The following is an 18687-nucleotide window of genomic DNA, read 5'->3' as shown; positions in this document are numbered from 1 at the left end:
TAGTAGAACAGAGGAGATAAAGGCCAGATATTGAAAAGCTGCAGAGAATTGAGATAAGATTTGATAGAATTGACCAAGTTACCATAATTTGGATGCCCGACTGCCACAAGAAATGGTCTTTATTTCAGCATAACCCTGACATTTTTGTTATGAACATTAATTCTTTCTTTGGGGAAGGCTGAGAATAGAATATTTTCTTCTTTTTTTAGGCTTCTTGAATGTGGGCTGCACAATTAGTAATGATTGCTAAACCGTGAAACCTGTGGCTTGCCTCAATAGCTAGAAGTTAATTGCTTAGGGTTGTGCACAGTGAGACAGAGCTGCTGGGTGGAGCAGCTGGTCCTGATGAGCCAACATCCACCCTCCAAGTGTTTCTGGAATTTTACTCCACATTGGTTGTAGGCTGGCTGTGTGGGCTGAATGAATGCAAGTGGCTGGAGCACGTTAGATGTGTTCATAGGATTTTATCAAAGAAGTGTACCTCTCCTGTGCCTTGAGTTTGCTCCTTGAGATGAACTACAGCACGGTAAGTGGGGCCAGTTGGGAGATCTAAAACTAAAGCAGGGATGTTGATGTGCTGTAAGTATCTGAGCTCTTTGCTTTTACACTGGATAGAAGGTCTTTCTGTTCTGAAGAGAGAGAAGTTGAACCCTTTTTTTCAGTGGCATTTTACATGGACGGAGAAAACTAACTTTTACAGGGCTGAGGCCCTGGACTTAAGGTTTTGCAAAAACAGTTTTTGTGGTTTGTTTTGTTGACTTTCTAATCTATTAAAGCTAGGTGGGGTAGGTATTTTCAGAGCATTTCCCTGTGATGGCTTTGTTCCTAGGGTTAATAATCATATTGGAGATGTAGAACAACTAGAAACAAAAAGAGAATGTCTTGGGAGAGTTTATTCAATTCCAGAAGCGAGCAAATATAATGGAGGGATTTAATATAATGTTTAAATATAATGGATGGATTTAATATAATGTTTAAATACAATTAATGTGTTCTTACCATCTCAGTTGGAGTTAAAATTGTTCAGTACAGAAATACATCACATCCTTGTATATATTTGTGTTCCTCCTCAGTCTCATTTTTCCAAGACAGGGTAATCTGAATGGTTCAGCATATTTAAGCTTTTTAGTTTATGCATTTTTAATTTTGAAATTTAATTTACCACTAATCCAGAAGCCAAACGCTTCAATGACCTGCCTCTGAGCAAGCCAAAACATCTAGTGTAAATAATTCAAGATTCTGCTTACAAGAACTGTAATACTAGTGTAATTTGCTATATCAGATTGTATATGGAAATAAAAACTTTCACCTGCCATCTGGTGGAACAAAACTGAAAAGCTGTAACATGTGAACCTCATAACTAAGGACTACACCTGTTTTCATCTTGCTAGTGATACAGAAATTTGCAGTGCTTGTTCTGTATGAAGACCATCTTATGCTGCTGACTTCCTTACTGTGTGGCGCTACATGAATCTTTTGGTCCCTTTTACTTCAATATCAATAGAGTGGGAATTTGGCACCTTGTTTTTGTTTGACTTGTTGGCAAAATAATGCCAATAAATAGAAGGCAAATAAAGACAAGGGCAGTAAAATCAGTAGTCAGATTATAACACAATAAAACTTGGTATCAAAATATGTAAATAGGAGAACACACCCCCCCCATTTGCCATGTGTAGAGGGAAATGTAATGTTCCTATTAATTTTCTGTTGTGAACAGACTTAATACGTTGCTTTAACTACACACAGAAACTGTCACCAAACTGGCTGTTAACAGCAACACCAAAAATCCCTTGCCATTTAACTTACTGCTTCTCTGTTTTCCTTACGTATCTTTCTCAATTCCTGCTGTTGATGTACACACATTTTAAGTCTTTCCCCACAAGGGGTTAAAATTATTTTTCTCTTGCAGTTGGCCAGAATGTAATCATGAAATATTTTAAATCCTCCTGTGTACACCTGTAGATAAAATGGCCAATCTTCATACTAAAAAAATACAAGTGCTCAGGACCTACAGCCAGTGATTTAAACAGGCAAAAAGTTCTCCTTAAGACATGTTTATTTTGCTATGATACCTTTTAGTTTACATGGTTACATTCTTCAAATTTATAGTCACATTTAGGGATCAGTCGCATCTGAATGTGATATGTAGTGTGTACTGTTTTAAGTGTTAACTTCAAGAGAGAAATTGCAGGTGTGAAAATGAGCTTTCCTCTTGAATTTGACCATTATGTCAAATTACCAATTATGTAAAAACACTTCTATTTCTGAGAAAAAGGATTGGAAGATGAGGAGGAGGGAAGAGAGGGGGAATGTAGATGGTTTATACTTTGAATTATTCTTCAACCGCATAAATTGTGAACATGCTTATTCACTGTGATTATTCCTCAAATCCATTTGCTCCTTAAAGACAGTATTTACAACACAGGGCAGGTTATTATTGGTATCCTCATGTAACTTGCTAGAATGCAGTCCTGCTAAATCTTAGCATTTTAAAGAGTAATAAAATGTTTGTGTCTAATTATTTTATATTTTCAATTCTAATTTTGAAGTTTTAGTGAGTTTGGTAAAAAATTCCATTCTACCTCTGCCTTTAAAATTTATGCATGTGGCTTGGCCTGTATTTTTCTCCTTCAGTACAAATAAAACTTAAGTTTTGTGATTTATAATAACCTTTAAAGGCTTTAAATCACAACTTTTTGTGGGTAACAGTGAATAGTAAAAATGCATAAAAAAATACTGTCGTAAGTAAATGTCATAGATGTATGTTATGTTATTGTCTTGTTTTCTAAAAATAACTTGTAATAAATAATTGTAATTGTTATGTCATAATCTTTATAATTCTTTTATATCAACACACTGTTCCCACATCATCTTCAAATTAACCTTTGGTTTAGGTGTTGGTTTTTTTTGTGGCTTTTTTTTTGTTGTTGTTGGTTTGGTTGGGTTATTTTTGTTTTCATTTTGATGTGGTTTTTGTTTTGGGGTTTTGGTTTTTTTTGTTTGTTTGTTTGTTTTTTATGTTTAGTGTGGGGGTTGGGTTTTGGCGTTTTTGTTGATTTTCTTTTTCAGTTAAATTGCATTTAATTTCAGTAACATTCCAGTGTATTATATTAAAGCAAAACAGATATTTTAAACAATAGCAAAGATAACAGTATTGCTGGGTAAGACCCGTGATAAATCCTTTGCTTCCTTGTCAGGTGTGGTTTGTGTGAGTTTGCAGTGGGGGGAGAATGTTGGTTTGCTTTGGTTTTTGTCTTTTTTGGCAGACTTTTTCAGTTTTGTGCTGTAGTAAAATACTCCAGACTCTAGAGAAAAGTATGAAAAGTTAAAAAATCCTATCAGAAGGGAATGCAAGTGGTTATTGTTAATAGATTCCTTAATATAATTTGTTACAATGTGCTTTGCATCATACATGAAAAATTAACTGATGAGAATCAGAATAGTTGAGTTCACCAGTTCTCCATATTTGCTTGAATATAAAACATCTACCCCTTATGTTCAGAGCATGCTCGGAGGATATAAAGCAAGGCAGATATGATAGGAAAACATAAAAATGTATTGATTAAAACCTCTGGGAGCTGTGGCTCTACAGTAGTATTCAATCACATCTCACCTGCAGTACACTAAATGAGTTCTAAAAGTTTTTAATACTCCTTATCACCAAATAAATCACTGCATATCACTGACTGCAGCAATTCTCTTTTAATCGGGAATGTTACTGTAACGTGTTATATTCCTCCATTAGAATGATGCCTTTGAAAATATGGTAGGAAAAAATTCTTAACTTTGCTTTTAGTATAAAATATATACGTAAAACTGGCAAATTTTTACTGCTGCTTGCATGCAGTTAAGTTCCGAGTGTGCATTTTGATAAGAAACAAGTAGTTGCTAGTTTTTGTGATAGCCCCATAAGCAGGGACAGGAGTGTTCTGTGTGTTTGAGCAGGGTTCTCTTTGGGTGCTTCTGCTAATAAAGGTTCTGGTTTAAAGAATCAATTCAATTTCATGTTGGGCACATGAAAACAAGCAATAAAGCGGCAAGATTAGCTTTCATGTTTTTACTTGAGTTTGTAGCTCTGACAGCTTTGAGAATAAAAGTCCTTTTGTTACAAACTGAGTAAAAATGGTCCAAATATCTTAGAGATGAGATGTGTGAATCAATAGTAGTTTTTGCACCTATTTTATCGAGCCAGCCCCTTAATAGCATAAATTAACTGCAGTGGCAGCATTTAATTAGGGTTTATCTATAAATTATATTAATAAGCAGTGTTGAATTTATAACGTGTTAACTATCCACATTAATTTGCTATGTGAAAACATCTGAAGCTGATCAGTTGTCTCCTATAAAGACCTTTTCTTTTAGGTGCTAGGAATGTCCATGTGGGAAGTTAGCAGGACCAAATCCACAATAGATACACAGTGTACCAAATAGTCCTTAGAAAAAAATCTCCCTATGAGCTTTCAGCCATCAGCACATGCTTCTACTGAGCTATTCCATCTCCTCTGAGAGATGGAAATGTCTGAAGTCTGTATTAATCCAAACGTTTACATAAGGTTTTATTCCTTAAAATGGTGGTGTAATTCCAGAAAGTTCAGTATTAAAGTTTGGGATTTTTCTCCTGCCCCTTAAGTACTGATCTAATACACAGGTGATTCATTTTAGAGGAGATAATCGATCTTAAGCTTGTCAGTCTTCACTATATATTATACCATTTTTAAATAATTTAATAAATACATTGTTAAAAGTCATCAGGAATCAATGAATATCATCCAGGCTCAGAAATTGGGTAAGATCTAAACATGGCTAGTTTTGATTTCTCTGTAACAGAACTGAAGTTTCTGTATACCTTTTGAAGATGCAGGATTAGCCTGGACCTGTAAATTTTGTACAATTTAACTTTTCTTGTACTGCAATTCATTATTTCAAATAGCCCAGCATCAACCCTTGCAACATTATTAACAGGAAAACAAACAAACAAACAAAAAACTCCAAACCATAAAGCCAATAAGCAAAAACCAGTGATAGGAAATATACTACCAAGTTCATCCAGCAGATTTATATATTCAAACAACTGCTGAGCTTGGAAAATGACTTGTGTTTGCATCACCTCCAAAACTTCATGGAAATGAAAGTTTGTGGAATCCATACTTCTGCTCCATCAATCTAATATAATCTGTAGCAGTGATGCAGTATTTTATTATTCTAAATACTTGTCTTATCCAAAGATCAATATCTTGCATGAAAAGGATTATCTATTGTTAGAATTAATGTCGCCTCGGTACCATGAAAAACAATACAAAATTGGGAAATAAACATACTGTTACTGCAGTTAGAAAAGTTACACTGAAAAAATTAAGCATAAATAAACACTAGAAGGTAGGTGTTAGTCATCATGGTCATTTTAGGTTGCAACTTAACTGTACTATGTGAGTTTCTTCCTTACGAAAGGTTTCATGGAGACTTGCTGCTACTTAAGACATTTTAAGCATTTGTGTTTCCCCTTTCAGGACATTATTTTGTCACATTGCTTCACAGCCTCTATCTTGCAATGGGTTTTTCTTATTAAATATAGTAGGCTTAAAAATTAAATATCAAAATTCTATAATGTTTTGGGTTTTTTTTCACTAAATTCTTTGGTGTCTCTAAGCACATTGGTCTTGTGCACTTAAATAATTAATTCTCTTTTTCAAGATCTAGTGATGATACTCTTTGGAGCTGATATTTCCATGGAAAATTCAATTATTTTTGTAACTCTGAAAGGTGTGTGATGCATAATAACTTTGATAATTAACACAGTGTTTGGCAGTATATTAAAAGTGATACTCAAGGATTACAATTCAATTGCTTTTTATTGCAGTCTGCGTTTGCAATCTTACAGCTGACTGGCTTTTTTTGTTTATTTTGTTTTACTAGAGATCCTGAAGTATCTTAAATACAAGGCCAGTTTCCTATAACTGGACAACAAGATTTTTGGCATATTCCTAGTTTTGCTCACATAATTAATAATGTGTGTGATGTAAGTTCTAAGTAGTATAATAATAATGATCTGAAATATTTAGCAGTGAACATAGCACTAAATATTAAGTTTGGCTTACCTTCTTGAATTTTTAATTACTTCCTAGATCTAGGAGCAGAGATGATTAAATATTGCAATGAGGGATGTACTAATTATCTAAAACTATCTGGGCAGCAAGGAAAGGTTAATACCAGAAGCAGGTGCTGTGTTTGAAATCTGTATCATGTGTAAAAATATATTTGGGGAGGTGGTGTTAAGTTGTAAAATACAAAGTTGATTAAAATTCAGGTAGGGAAAGGATTGACGTATTTCCTCTTGACACACTATACGCTATTACTGAAATTGGGGAAAATCTAGAGGCCTTGTCATCTAAGTAGGGAACAGTGTCTCCTTCGGATATAAGATAGCAAGATTTTGGTAAAACCAGTAGTCTGGCATTTTCTAAAATGCCTTATTGTTATAATGTAAAATGCCCTTCAGTAGTAACTGTACTTAATTATTGTGGTCAGAATGTTCCAGTTAATGGAAATAAGCTGTGCCAAGTCTGTACCATCTCAATTACTGTAGGAAGGTGCTTTCCCTCCTACCCTTTATCTCAAGTATACTCTATCCCCCTCTGTTTTCAACAGCTTAAGAAAAATCATAGTTCAGAAGCACCACAATTTTACTTTTATTTGTGAACTGTAAAAGTCTAATTTTATCAAGTAACTATCGGTAGGATCTCAGCATGGAAGAACATTAATGGGCTCACCAGAAAGAGCCTTTCCAATGTACTGTTAAGCTTCTTGACAGCTGATCCACCTTTCATCTTTCCATATGATTTTCTGTGTCTGTAAATACAAATCCTGAGAAAAGGCCATTGACAATGGCCATGTGGCAGAAGATACAGAATGTGCTTAAGATCCATTTTTCCTTTTGAGTTTTGTAATGTGAACTAATTTTTGGAAGAAGCAATCATAGATTGCTATTACTGTCAGAAGTGGATACCAAGCAAACATTGTTTGCAACATCTTGTGGATCAAGGCCCCAGCTGGGCGTGTTTTATTTCACCAGTCCTTCAGCATTAGCTTAGAAGGTTAAACTACAGAGATCTTGGCTGATGTGCGATGTGAATTTGATGTCGCAGTGAATTGTAATTTCTGTATATTTATAATTGGAATATTTGCATAAGAGAGCAAGAGAAAGTTTCATCATTCTACTGAGTTGCCTGCAAGATATACTTAACGGTTAAGCAAACATTTTATTTTTATGCCTGTTCATATCTTTCTTCAGATAGTCATTTCCATAGAAGTTCCAAAGTGTCAGCTTTCTAGGAGGAAAAGATAACTTTCTATCTTAATGACCCCTGGATCTTTATAAAACTCCTTTAGAGAAACATTTAGAATGTTCTTTATTCACAGAAATTAATGATCTAGCACTCCAATTCTCAGTGGTGCTCTTGGGCACAGAAAAGCATTTATGTATTTACTTACATTTTAATGTAAGAACTCATTTTTAGCCTCACTGGGACAGTTAAAGATTTCTTATTTCATTAGAAAATGACTGTTCTCAACTTGTTGAGAAATATGTAACTGACAGTTATAGATAGCTTACGTCCTCCTCAGTTGAGAGAATAGCAATCGTAATTAAACAAATTATATCAGAAATATTAAGCTCTTGCTTTCTCTAGGTGTTTGCTATTATGTTCTGTTTGGCAATTTAGTCTTTTATTTGAAAACATAATGATAAACATCACTTTTATTTTTATTATTGTAAATCAAACCCCACAGTTTTCTGGTTGTTTGATTTTTTTTTGGGGGGGGGGGGGAGTTGGAAGGGGGGATGTTTTTTGTTTGTTTTGTTGCTTTGTTTGGGGGTTTGTCTGTTCTATCTTGTGGGTGTTTTTTAGCGATTTTTGTTTTGTTTGTGGGGTGGGAGGTTATTTAGGGATTTTGTGGAGGAGGTAGAGAAGGAAATGTGGATGTGAAGAAGCGATTGTAAAAGTTCAAAATTTAAAGAAATTGAAGAGATTTCTTATTTGCATGAGTAAGAGACACATTCATTAACAAAAATTATAAACAGCTAATACCTATGTTGCAGGGGAAAACAAAACAAAAAACCCCTCAAACCCCCAAACAAATGATAAACTAACCACAGAAAATGTGAAGTGACCAGAAGCTTGAAGAATGCTTTCAGTCAGTATTGTTATGGAGTTCTCCACAGCAGCTGGTATGGGGTGATGGTTTGGATCTGTGCTGAGAATAGTGCTAATAACACAGGGATCTTCCATTACTGCTGAGCAGCACTTACATGGAGTCAAGGTCTTTTCTGCTCCTCACCCCATCCCACCAGTGAGGAGGCTGAGGGTGCACCAGGAGTTGAGAGGGGACACAGTGGGACAGCTGATCCCGGACTGTGTGGCATCATGCTCGGCATGGGAACCTGGGAGAGAAAAGGGGGATGAGACAATACACGTTGGGAGTGATGGCATTTGTCTTACCAAATAACCATTACTTGAGATGGTGCCTTGCTCTCCTGAGGATGGCTGAACAGCTGCCTGACCATGGAAAGTGGTGAATTCATTCCTCATTTTACTTTGTGTGTGTGTGTGTGAGGTTTTGCTTTGCCTATTTAAGTGTCTTTGTCTCAACCCAGGACTCTTCTCACTTTTCTGATTCTCTTCCCCCATTAAACTACTTGGGGAACTGAGCAAGTGGCTGTGTGGGGCTTAGTTGCTGGCTGGGATCAAACCACAGCAGTCTTTCTGGGCACCCAGCATGGGGCTCGAAGGGTTTGAGGTAATGGCATGTTTGATTAGAATGCGCTAGATTGAACTTATAGCTGTTTAGTTTTTAAATGGCAAGCTCCTGTGCTTGCCTGGGGGCCTTGCCTTTCTTGTATTAGTCTAGTGCTTGTTAGTGGCTCCATTCTGCTTTCGTTGCTTGCTGTAGTGCTGCTCTGCTCATCATCTGCTGTGCTGGGAGCATTTTGGTAATAGCAATGATGATGCGCCTGGGCTGGCAGACAGCCAGGGCATGGCTCCTGCGTCTGTGCTGCTGTACTGGACAGGTCAGAACTTCAGTGTGAATTTGAGGTGAAGGGGCTGTGACCTGTGATGAGTCCATGTGAGAGCAGGACATCTCAAAGTGTCTGTTGCTGTGCTTATGTGTGTGCCACAGCAGGCATGCCTCTGAAGAGATTGTTGCCCTAGGTTGGTCCACACTGGAGGAGGTATGCCTCAAATCATCTGTGGCTGTGGATAAGTCCATGCTGTAACAGGTACGCCTTGAAGTTTCAGTGGCTGTGCATAAGGCCATGTTGGAACATTTCAAAGCGTGTGGCCATGCGCAAGCCCGTGACAGAGCAGGAACCCCTATTAGCTAGCCAGGCCAGGAGCAAGAGGAGGGGTTAATTGTAATGTTAAACCCTCTAACCCGGCCCAAAGGGACCAGGGGTGGAGATTGTAATGGAAATAACTTTCAGTTGTTGTAAATCATGATCTGAGTTGCATGGTGTAGGATCATGATAGTCACATATCTGAATGATCCTTTTTGTTTTGCTCCGAAATAAGTGATCAGCACTGAAGAACATTGTTGGGATTGGGTGTTTTTTGTTTGGTTTTGTTTTGTTATTTCTTGTTACTGGGGAAAATAGAGCAAATAAACAGAAGCTTACAGTTTTTATTTTTTTATTTTTTCCCCTGGACACTTAGTTCAAGGACATCGGTGTGATTTACAAGATACTAAACTTGTTTCAACAGGTATTTTAGTCCCATAACTTGGCTCAGGTAATCTTACTGAAAGCTCAGGCTCAGAAATCTTGCAGAAACAAGGCTCCCTATATCCTTATGAGATAGATCTACTTTATTTCTCTCATTTTACAAACAGGGAAGTTGAAAACTCTAAAGAGAATGTTAACAGCTTGCTGAGGATGATACAGAACCTGTAAGTAACCAAGCTAAGAACATAATTCAGGTGAACAATTAAGATCAACGATAGCCTTTTCATTAATTGCTTGTGCCCAGAGTATCACACCAGGACTGCTGGCTTGTACTTATTTCCCTGATTGGCGGGCAAAGACACATGTTCAAGTGACAAATTGCCTTGGCAATTGGTGGAAGAGGGTGTGTGTGATTTCATTATTATTCCTACAGTGTGTGTTGTCAGAAGAACTCCCATTTGCTGTTGTCAAATGAGGGCATTTCTCTTAGCTCTGTAATAAAACAGGCAAAGGATATTTGAAATGAGGCGGATTTATGCAATTTATTAGTGCAAGTCAAAACCTCCTTTTCCTAATTTGTTATTTCCTTTGCCATGAACACGTAGCCTATGCAGACTCAAACTTTCTTGCAACTCAGGTAACTTCTACAATGGAAGAATAAGCCTCTTAACAAGATTGAATTTGCTATTGTGCAAGTTACAAGCTGAACAAACAGAGATTGGGCAAGTTTCTGTTCATTCATGTGCCTCCTTTAAAAAACAAATACCAGTTTAATATAAATGGAAATGAGGGCTACGTTAGTGTGAACGTGAATCTTGATCTGTTGTAACCTAATAATGAAAGCCACGCTGTTCAGAGTCTAGATAAATGAAATAAAGTCATAGAGTGGCTTAGGGTTTTTTTTAATAAGCATACGAATAATCATATTTAGCTGACTTCCGTCCTTTTTTTCACTCACTGTGATTTTAGATAAAGCTATTTATGGGAAAGCAGGCATTTGTCTTAAAAGAAAAGCACATTCACCCTCTTGAATGATGTACAATTTTTTCTGGGAAAAGATAAAAAAATGTGGCAAGATATTTGAAAAGAAACTTTCCTAGCGGACTTCATAAACTTTAATATTTATATAACCTTTAAGCAGTCAAGAGACTATGCCTAATGATAGTCAACTAACAGCTTGACCTTTATTGAATGGAAGGATTGTAGCACACTTATAGGAGTTTCATTTCAACAGTAACCTGATGTTGAATTTCTTTGGGCTTCAGAAAGCACACTGAAATTCATCCAGAGCCTGGAAGTGTATTATTTCCATTAAATAAGTCCTGTAAAACTACAGAGTAGGGGGTTTAAGAAATAGTCAGCTTCAGGTTTCTGAAGTCTGTTTTGGTGAACACAGTCCTAATGAAATGCAAATTGTCTTAGCTTTTAAAAAATATTAGAAGGGATGCATATTCAAAGTGGCTGTTACCACATCCACAATCTTGATGTTAATCAGCAGTTCAATAATGTGTATGTGTATGCAGAGTCTAAACACACTGTGTCATTATTTTCTGCCTTTTATAGAGGAATTAATCGTACTGTCATATCAGTTTGAAAGAATTTTCCAAGTGAGCTTAAAAGATGAACATTAAAAACTTTCAAAATGCCTAAGAGATGTTTTCCTCAAATGTATAGGAGAAGGACAAATAATATTTGAATTTAAATGCATCTTTTGTAATGTTGGTTTGAAACATAGTAAAGCGTATCCCCAGTATAAGTCAAGTTTTAAGTCTTTATTGGTAATTCAGGATGCTGGTAAGAGGCAAATGCAAGATTTCTGCAGTTTACTTAATCAGGTCAAGAATGTGATTGTGAGGTGTAAGGAGGCAGATACAGAAACCATTTATACATTTTGGGTTGGTGTTTGGGTGTGTTTTTTTCCTGAAAAACTGTTTAAACCCCCTCTGATACATGGTTGTAGGGGCTTTAATAGCTTTGGCAACTCTGTTTTTCCTGAAATCAATGAGAATTTTATTGCTCGCTTAGGAGCTAATAGATTACTCTTTATTTTAAAGCATAAAATAAAGTTAGGACCCCATTTGGAAAAAAACATAATTGCAACAACAGGAACACCATCATGTTTTGAGTGTTGCACAGTTCATGGACACTAGTTGGAATTCTTCTGAGATGTCATCAGTGGGGCCGAGCACAGTCTACAAAATAGGCTGCACAGGAACTGTGTTTCTGTTGTGTGATGATGTAGTATTTGGTGTTTGGTTTTGGTTGGTTGGGTTTGGGTTTTTCTTTTATTGAAAAAGGTAGCTTTTGGGGCACAAAGAAAACATTATTTCTTGTGTTTGAAAGATCCAAAATAAATTTACCATAGAAGCAAGTAATTGAAATACAGATCGTGTTGGATGTTGGGTTGTTTTGGTGTTTTGTTTTTTTTTTTCCTCACTGAGGAATCAAATCTAGATATCTGCTTCTACCCTGGCTTTAAAATAAAGTCCTCTCATTTGACCTCATTACCTTTCTGAATAGAAAAATAACATATGGGATTCTTTAGTTAAGGAAATACATAATTTATCCTGGCAGACTTGTGTGCTTTTGAAGTTCTAGTAGTGCCAAGATACTTCACCAGATCTTCAAAATCTGATTCTCTGATTAAACATTTTAACTGTGTATCCAGCTGCTCATCTTCCTTCAATGTACCTAACGCGTAGTAGGGCTTTCTGAGAAAGATTGTTTAATCCATGTAATTCCAAATTCTGCTTGCTCAGGATACAGTTGACTTTCATATAAAACTTTGCGATGAGCACTTTGATCAGCCATTTAGAAAAGCATCGCTCTGCATGATCTGAGTCGGCCAGTTGAGATGCTCTGATCTTCTTGGATGACTAACTTGAAGAAAAACAATGCTGCACTTAATTTGTTTTGTTACTTCATTTCATGTTTCCTAGTTATAATTTAGTATTTATAATAAATCAGAAGGCTAAAAGAAAATAATACACAATTGCAAAAGCAATTGATCTTTCATTACTTTAGCTTGCACTTGTAGACCCCCAACATGTAGCGAATGTGCAAGCTCATGGGGGACTAATGACTTCTTACAGGAATAAATATTTACTAGGATCAGAAGTAAAACTTTTTGGCACCATAATCCTGATTAGGATTGTTCATTTTGATTCACACATACTAACCCTGTGCTGATCTTCGTGTCTTTGGTGAAATGATGAGTGAATATGAAGTCCTATTTACATGTGTTAGATGCAAAGATAGAGCCAGTGGCAGACATATATCTACATGTACTTATGTACTTTAGAATGGTCTGGAAAATTTACTGACAAAAAAAAAAAAGTAAAACCCCAAACCAAAAAAATCCAGAACATGCAGGTGATTCTGAAAGTCTTTGAGATTCTTGTATATTTTTAAACACTTAATGGCTGTGAAATCTTGACCTATAGCCCCAGATTACTAAATTCTTAGGTCAGGAACTTATGCCATTTGTCTGTAAGGCACCAAGAATACTTCTACTGCTAGACAAATAAGAGTAATGAGGGATGCGTGATGAATAAGCTGCACAGCTGGAGTTCTTGAAATCTGACGTGACTTTAGCACACAGAAAAATATTGAAAATGTGACCTTTTTCCTTTCTGAGCAAAGTAAGATACAGATCACTTTCAAACCAAATTGTGCGCACTTAGCTTTCATCCCCTTTCCCCCTGCCCCGTAAAACTCTATGCACAGCTTAATTGTATGCTGGCTAGTTTTTCACACATTAGTTTAACCTGGGTAATTTTAATTTATGGGGGGTTTAATTGACTATATTAATACCTACATTGCCTTCAATTAGCCTTTGAAGACTCATCAACAACTGCAAATGTAGTCTAAGTTACAATCCTGTGGGAAAAATGTAGCTAGAGCTCTTTAAACTTCTTCCATTGCTTATAGAAGAAAGCTGGTCACATCTTTCTAACGTAGTCCTCCTCTGTCTATGGATCCTAAGGTATCTATTGCCTGCCATGCTCTTCATTGCAGTGATGAAATCTGACTCCTAGGATCAAGATGTTAGCTTTATCTTCCTCTTCAATATGCTTATTAAAATGAACTAGAGGTTAGTTCATTTTAAAGGCCCGAAGAAGGATTGTTAAGGAGCTGATTAAGTCAATTAGGCTGCTTAGGGAATCCTTTTTGCTGTGTTGTTGTTAGCCAGGAACCTAAATAGGGCAATTAGGATTAATTAAAATCAGCCTGATTGATTAGGATATATAAACCTGCATGTGAGCCATAGTTGTGAGGTGGTGTTTGTGCAGCCTGTAAAGGGGATGCAGTAGATGCTGAGGTCTGTGTTTCTGAAAATAGTATCTATATGCAGATATGAGAGCAGGCTGCTTTGAGGGAGCAGTCTGTTTTGATAGTCATGATTCCACACCAGTGAAATTAAGTTTTCTGCATGTTGCTATGGGATTGACAGGACATGAGACTGCCTGAACAACAAAACAGCAAATGAATTTTGCTATAGGTATGTGTAAAATGACTTGTGGAAAAATCTTTAACTTTGCCTGTAGAATGCTGTGCTTAAGCTGACTACGGTCATTCAGGATCAAGGAGCAAGGATGGTTTCATAACAGTGGTAGGGTGAAGGAAGAGGGCTCTACAACCAGGTATTTTGTATCACCTTTTGTAAGAGCCCCTCTCTTCCAGTGGTTGTAAGCTCCCAAGATAGGTGGCCGAGTTGTCATCAGAATTTGGCTGCTCTGTGCACAATGAGCATTGAACTGTGCTTGTGCCTTCTGGATGTTTTTAAGTAGGTGATGTCTGAGAAAATTTGGACATTTCTGTAATGGCTGTTTTAAACTGTGCCAGTACTGTAGCTAATAGATGCAGTTATATGCTCACACAACCCTGGGATCTTAACCTTTTTCAGTAGGCTACAACTGTTTGTATTCAGACACATGATGGTAAAGAACGTGACTGGGAATGGTCACATGGCTTTGAATCTTCTGCTGAGGGCAATAGGGTGTTAAGTCCCTTTCTTTTTATAGGACTAAGTGACATCTCTTTTCATTTAAAGCTTGGCTCTGCTCCTGCCTGCTTTTCATATATTGATTCATTTTGGTAACTTCTGGAAACTTTTCATATCTGATGTCTTGTTTTGTTTCTTTGAAATAGCTTTTTTCTAAAGGAAACTGGTTTACTGTGGAAAAGTTATCCAAGGAACATGCCTTAAAGCTTCCTGGTTTACTGCCAATGCACATAAGTAGCTCCAGTATTTGTTCTGTTTCTTTATCCAAGATTTTCTCAGACATTATCTATGTGGGAAAACACAGAAGTTTCACTAGACATCAGCAAGGCTTTCATCAGCAACAGCACTTTATGTTCTAAGCCGTTGGATCCTAGGCAAGTGTTGTCAGTCAAAATTTCAAGTGCTTCAAAAGAAGGTGTTATTTATTAATGATGGAGAAAATTTACTTATCTTTCAAAACAGTACTTCTAAGCAGCTCTTCACTTACTACACTGCTCAACTAGTGCATGCCTAGGTAAGTGTACTATCCCAGGTTTTATTACTCCTGTTATTGGAAGCATCAGTTTCCAAGACACCTTAATCCTTCTTCTTGAGAAATATCTTCAAATATTATACCTCAGATGTCAGTCCAAAGAAGAATCAGCTTTTCACAATGCTATTTGGAAATGTGCAAGTTCTTTACTTACATCTCATGCTGTTAGGAATTACTGGAAGAATCCCTGTTGTCAATAACTCAGCAAAATTTAGTGTTTTAACTAAATAGCACATTATCTTGTGGCATGTACTGTCTGAAGTGATCAAACACAGCCCTGAGGTGTTTCTTAATCCACAGAGTTTCTGCTCTTAAAGACGGTGATAGGTAAAGAGAAAGACAGGTAAGAAGGAGATAATGGCATCACTGAAAGAAAAAATAAAAATCTCATACTCTTTTAATCCTGCAAAAAGAAATAAAATAAAAATTTGTGTATGTCAGGGGCTAATACTGAGTAAGACTGTCCTGACTCCATAATCTAAGATAGCAAGAGTAATCAGCCACACGATCTTTCCTTCTTACTGGAGTAAATCTTAGTCGAATCCTCACAACTGCAAGGTATTAAGAAGATACTGCATATGATCTGCATTACTGGTTTGGTTGGGTTTTTTGCTTTCTAAAAGCTTGTATTATTCTGAGAAGTTCCTGTACATTGCCATGAAATGCCTGAAGAGTCATAAATCCCTTTCAGGGATTGTAGTTGTGGCAGTCTCTAGCAAGAAGTAACCTTTTAAAGTCATTCGAAACTTGAAGTAAATCCAAATAACAAAATAAGAAAAGCCTAAGAAACCACATATATATGGTATTCTGCTCCCAGCTTTCATTACTGTTGCACAAAAGGATTATAAAAGCCTTAGTACTTATTTCCCTTTTTTTTTTTTTAATGTCTTGGTTTTTAGCAAGCCACTGATCATTTTCAGGAATTTTAGTCTTAAACATACTAAAGTCTTCAGCTTTTGGAATAGATTATATGTCCTAAACCCTGAACTATTAACAAATATAAGTTTAAATAAAATAACACAAATTAATAACTTAAAATTACCTGTTCTCACCAATAGGTGGGGGTGCTAGCTATTTCTTTATCTGTGGCTTCTTCAAACTTCAGAGAAACTGACCATAAAAATACCCATGTATTTTTACCATAAAAAAATTAAGGAGAGGTGATTCAGGGTACTTGGAGCCAGACTACCTCAGCTAAAAGGGATGCTGGGAGCAATGCAGGCACCTAAGAGGGTCTGCTCCCTTTTGGCTCCCTCCTTTTGAGCATTAACCCTAAAATCTTCAAAGCTGCAGCAAGGAAAACTTGGCCTCTGGCATCCTGCTTTCTGCTGCAGAGGGAAATGCAGGCCCTGTGAAGGGGTGAGCAAGGTACTGTGCTTAAGGAAGATACAGAAAGCAATACCCAATCTAACTCTTCAGACTGCTTAGAAAACAAATTGGTTTTGCAGTGATTTCCACTAAGGAAATGCCTTTCTGAAAATGCTGCAACGTCCTCTCACCTGTCCTGTGGTTACCAGTTGCCAGGTTGAGGTGGGGACAATAGGGGTAGTGTGGGTGGGACATGAATGCTTAAATTCTAAGACCAAATCAATGGTCTTGGAATAGTTAAAAGACTGGGAAGAGGGCTCTTAGACTGGAAAAAATAAATCAGCTCACCAGTAGGTAAGTTACAATGCAGAAAACATTAGGACAATATCATATGTAACAAGTTGAGAAAGACATTGTTCCTCACTTGAATTCTTTTTTTTGAGGGAAATGGAGAGCACGGTTCATGAGTCAGCTTGGAAAAGCGTTTATTTGGCCAGGGTATGTTCAGAAGTTGGTAATATCACAACTAGAAGGCAGTCTGGTAGGTGCCATTCGGGCTTAGCTGTAGGCCTTGCATTATGATAAGCCATTTCAGTCATGAGTTTCTTTGAAAGAACAATTAAAAACTGACACGCTTCAAATGTACCCATATCAAGGACTGTGTTTTCAGTTTTGTATAAACTTCATTAGAGCCTGTGATAATGTGACACAAGAATTCTTAATACCAAATAAAGCATCAAGGGTCCAGGTACCACTGTATTCATCAGCTGATTGGTTTCTTTGTTTATTTGTTTTTGGAGTGTGTTTATTTTTGACTTTTTTCTCCCCAGTCTTTTCCCTCTATCTGTGGCCTATTTGCTTGTGTCTTTTTCTGTGGTCTGCTCTCACTGCAAGGAGTAAGATAACTCATGACTGGCAGCCAGCAGCTTGGAGTGAGAATTCTCATTTGTCACATTCTGCTGCCAGCTGCCAAGTGAGATATGCAAAACCTTGTTTCAGAAAGTTCCCTTATTGTCAGATTCTCTTGGCTGCTAATGTCTTTCATTTTATTATTTTGGAAGGGAAAAAAAAAATCTTAGGTAAAACATTCAAGCTTCTGTGGTTTTCCCCTGGAAGAAAGAAAAATGAAAAATGGGGAAAGAAAAATAAAAAATGGGGAAAGAAAATCTTTTATTAAAGATGAAATTACACCACCTACTTTTAGCAGTTTTCCTGGTTTCTAGTAACAGGTCTTCAATATGCATATAGACACTGTAATTACTGATGAAGTTCAAACAGGCAATTCACAGTGCCAAAATGTCAGACAGCTTGAGATTATTCCTGACCACTCTGAACTGAGCTTACCAAAATGCTTGCTAGACGTATTTTAGCTTTTCATGCTATCACCTTATCTTTTCTTAGTGCTTCTTTTATACCTGACGCTGGACCTAGAGACCAGCTTTAAACAATTTTTGGCCTGACAGCACTTTCGTATTGAATCAGTCAGGTCTTGATTCTGGGTTGTGGGTTTTTTTTTTTTTTTGTGAGGGTTTTTTTGTTTTTTTTTTTTTGTTGCTTTTTTTTTTGTTGCTTTTTTTTTTCTTCATGGCTTCAACTTTGTGAAGGATTATTTGTTATCCTTAACATAACTGTCGCTTTCTTCCAAGTACGTGATGGATTTTTTTCACAAGAAAAGTGCGTTCATTCTGCCTCTCTGATGTGATGTCCTTAAGTAACCATGTCATGTCCTTAAGTAATCATGATGCTGCCAACAACTGCAACTCCCCTTGAGCTTTTTCAGTATTTCTATGGTCCGTTTCATAATCTGCTGTTCAAAAGAAAGGAATCAATTGAGCTAACAGTAATGATAGAACTGTTAATCAAATGATAAGTAAAATTTGAGTTTCGTTTAGGTGTTTGTTTTTTTAGTTGGTTTCTTTTTTTTTTTTCAGCATTAAACTGAGCATTGAAAGAATTGACAAAGAGATTTCCAGTTGTCAAATTAGAATACCTCTGGATGCAGTCCCTGACTAAACCCTTGCCAGATGACTTTCTGACAACCCCGTAATCCCAAGAAAGTGTTGTTAACGTAACAGCATTAAAATAATCTGTTGCCAACCGTAGGTTTTCACCCATGTAATACAAGAT

At 36.7% G+C, this 18687-nt stretch overlaps 1 protein-coding gene across 1 annotated transcript in view; it reads left to right on the top strand.

Annotated features, from left to right (window-relative positions):
• Positions 1-439: 439 nt before the first annotated feature.
• TENM1 (teneurin transmembrane protein 1) overlaps positions 440-18687 on the top strand; it is a 579830-nt gene continuing 561582 nt past the window's right edge. Inside the window, exon 1 of the mRNA XM_057425125.1 lies at positions 440-526. The gene's annotated coding sequence lies outside the window, so the exon portion shown is untranslated. The remainder of the gene's footprint in view (positions 527-18687) is intronic.

This window comes from Pezoporus wallicus, unplaced genomic scaffold, assembly GCF_028554395.1.
Source record: "Pezoporus wallicus isolate ANWC-B61680 ecotype Strahan unplaced genomic scaffold, APGP_CSIRO_Pwel_v1 scaffold_6445, whole genome shotgun sequence".
Classification (NCBI taxonomy): domain Eukaryota; kingdom Metazoa; phylum Chordata; class Aves; order Psittaciformes; family Psittacidae; genus Pezoporus; species Pezoporus wallicus.
The sequence above is the reverse complement of the archived record's forward strand: the minus strand, read 5'-3'. Positions and strand labels throughout refer to the sequence as shown.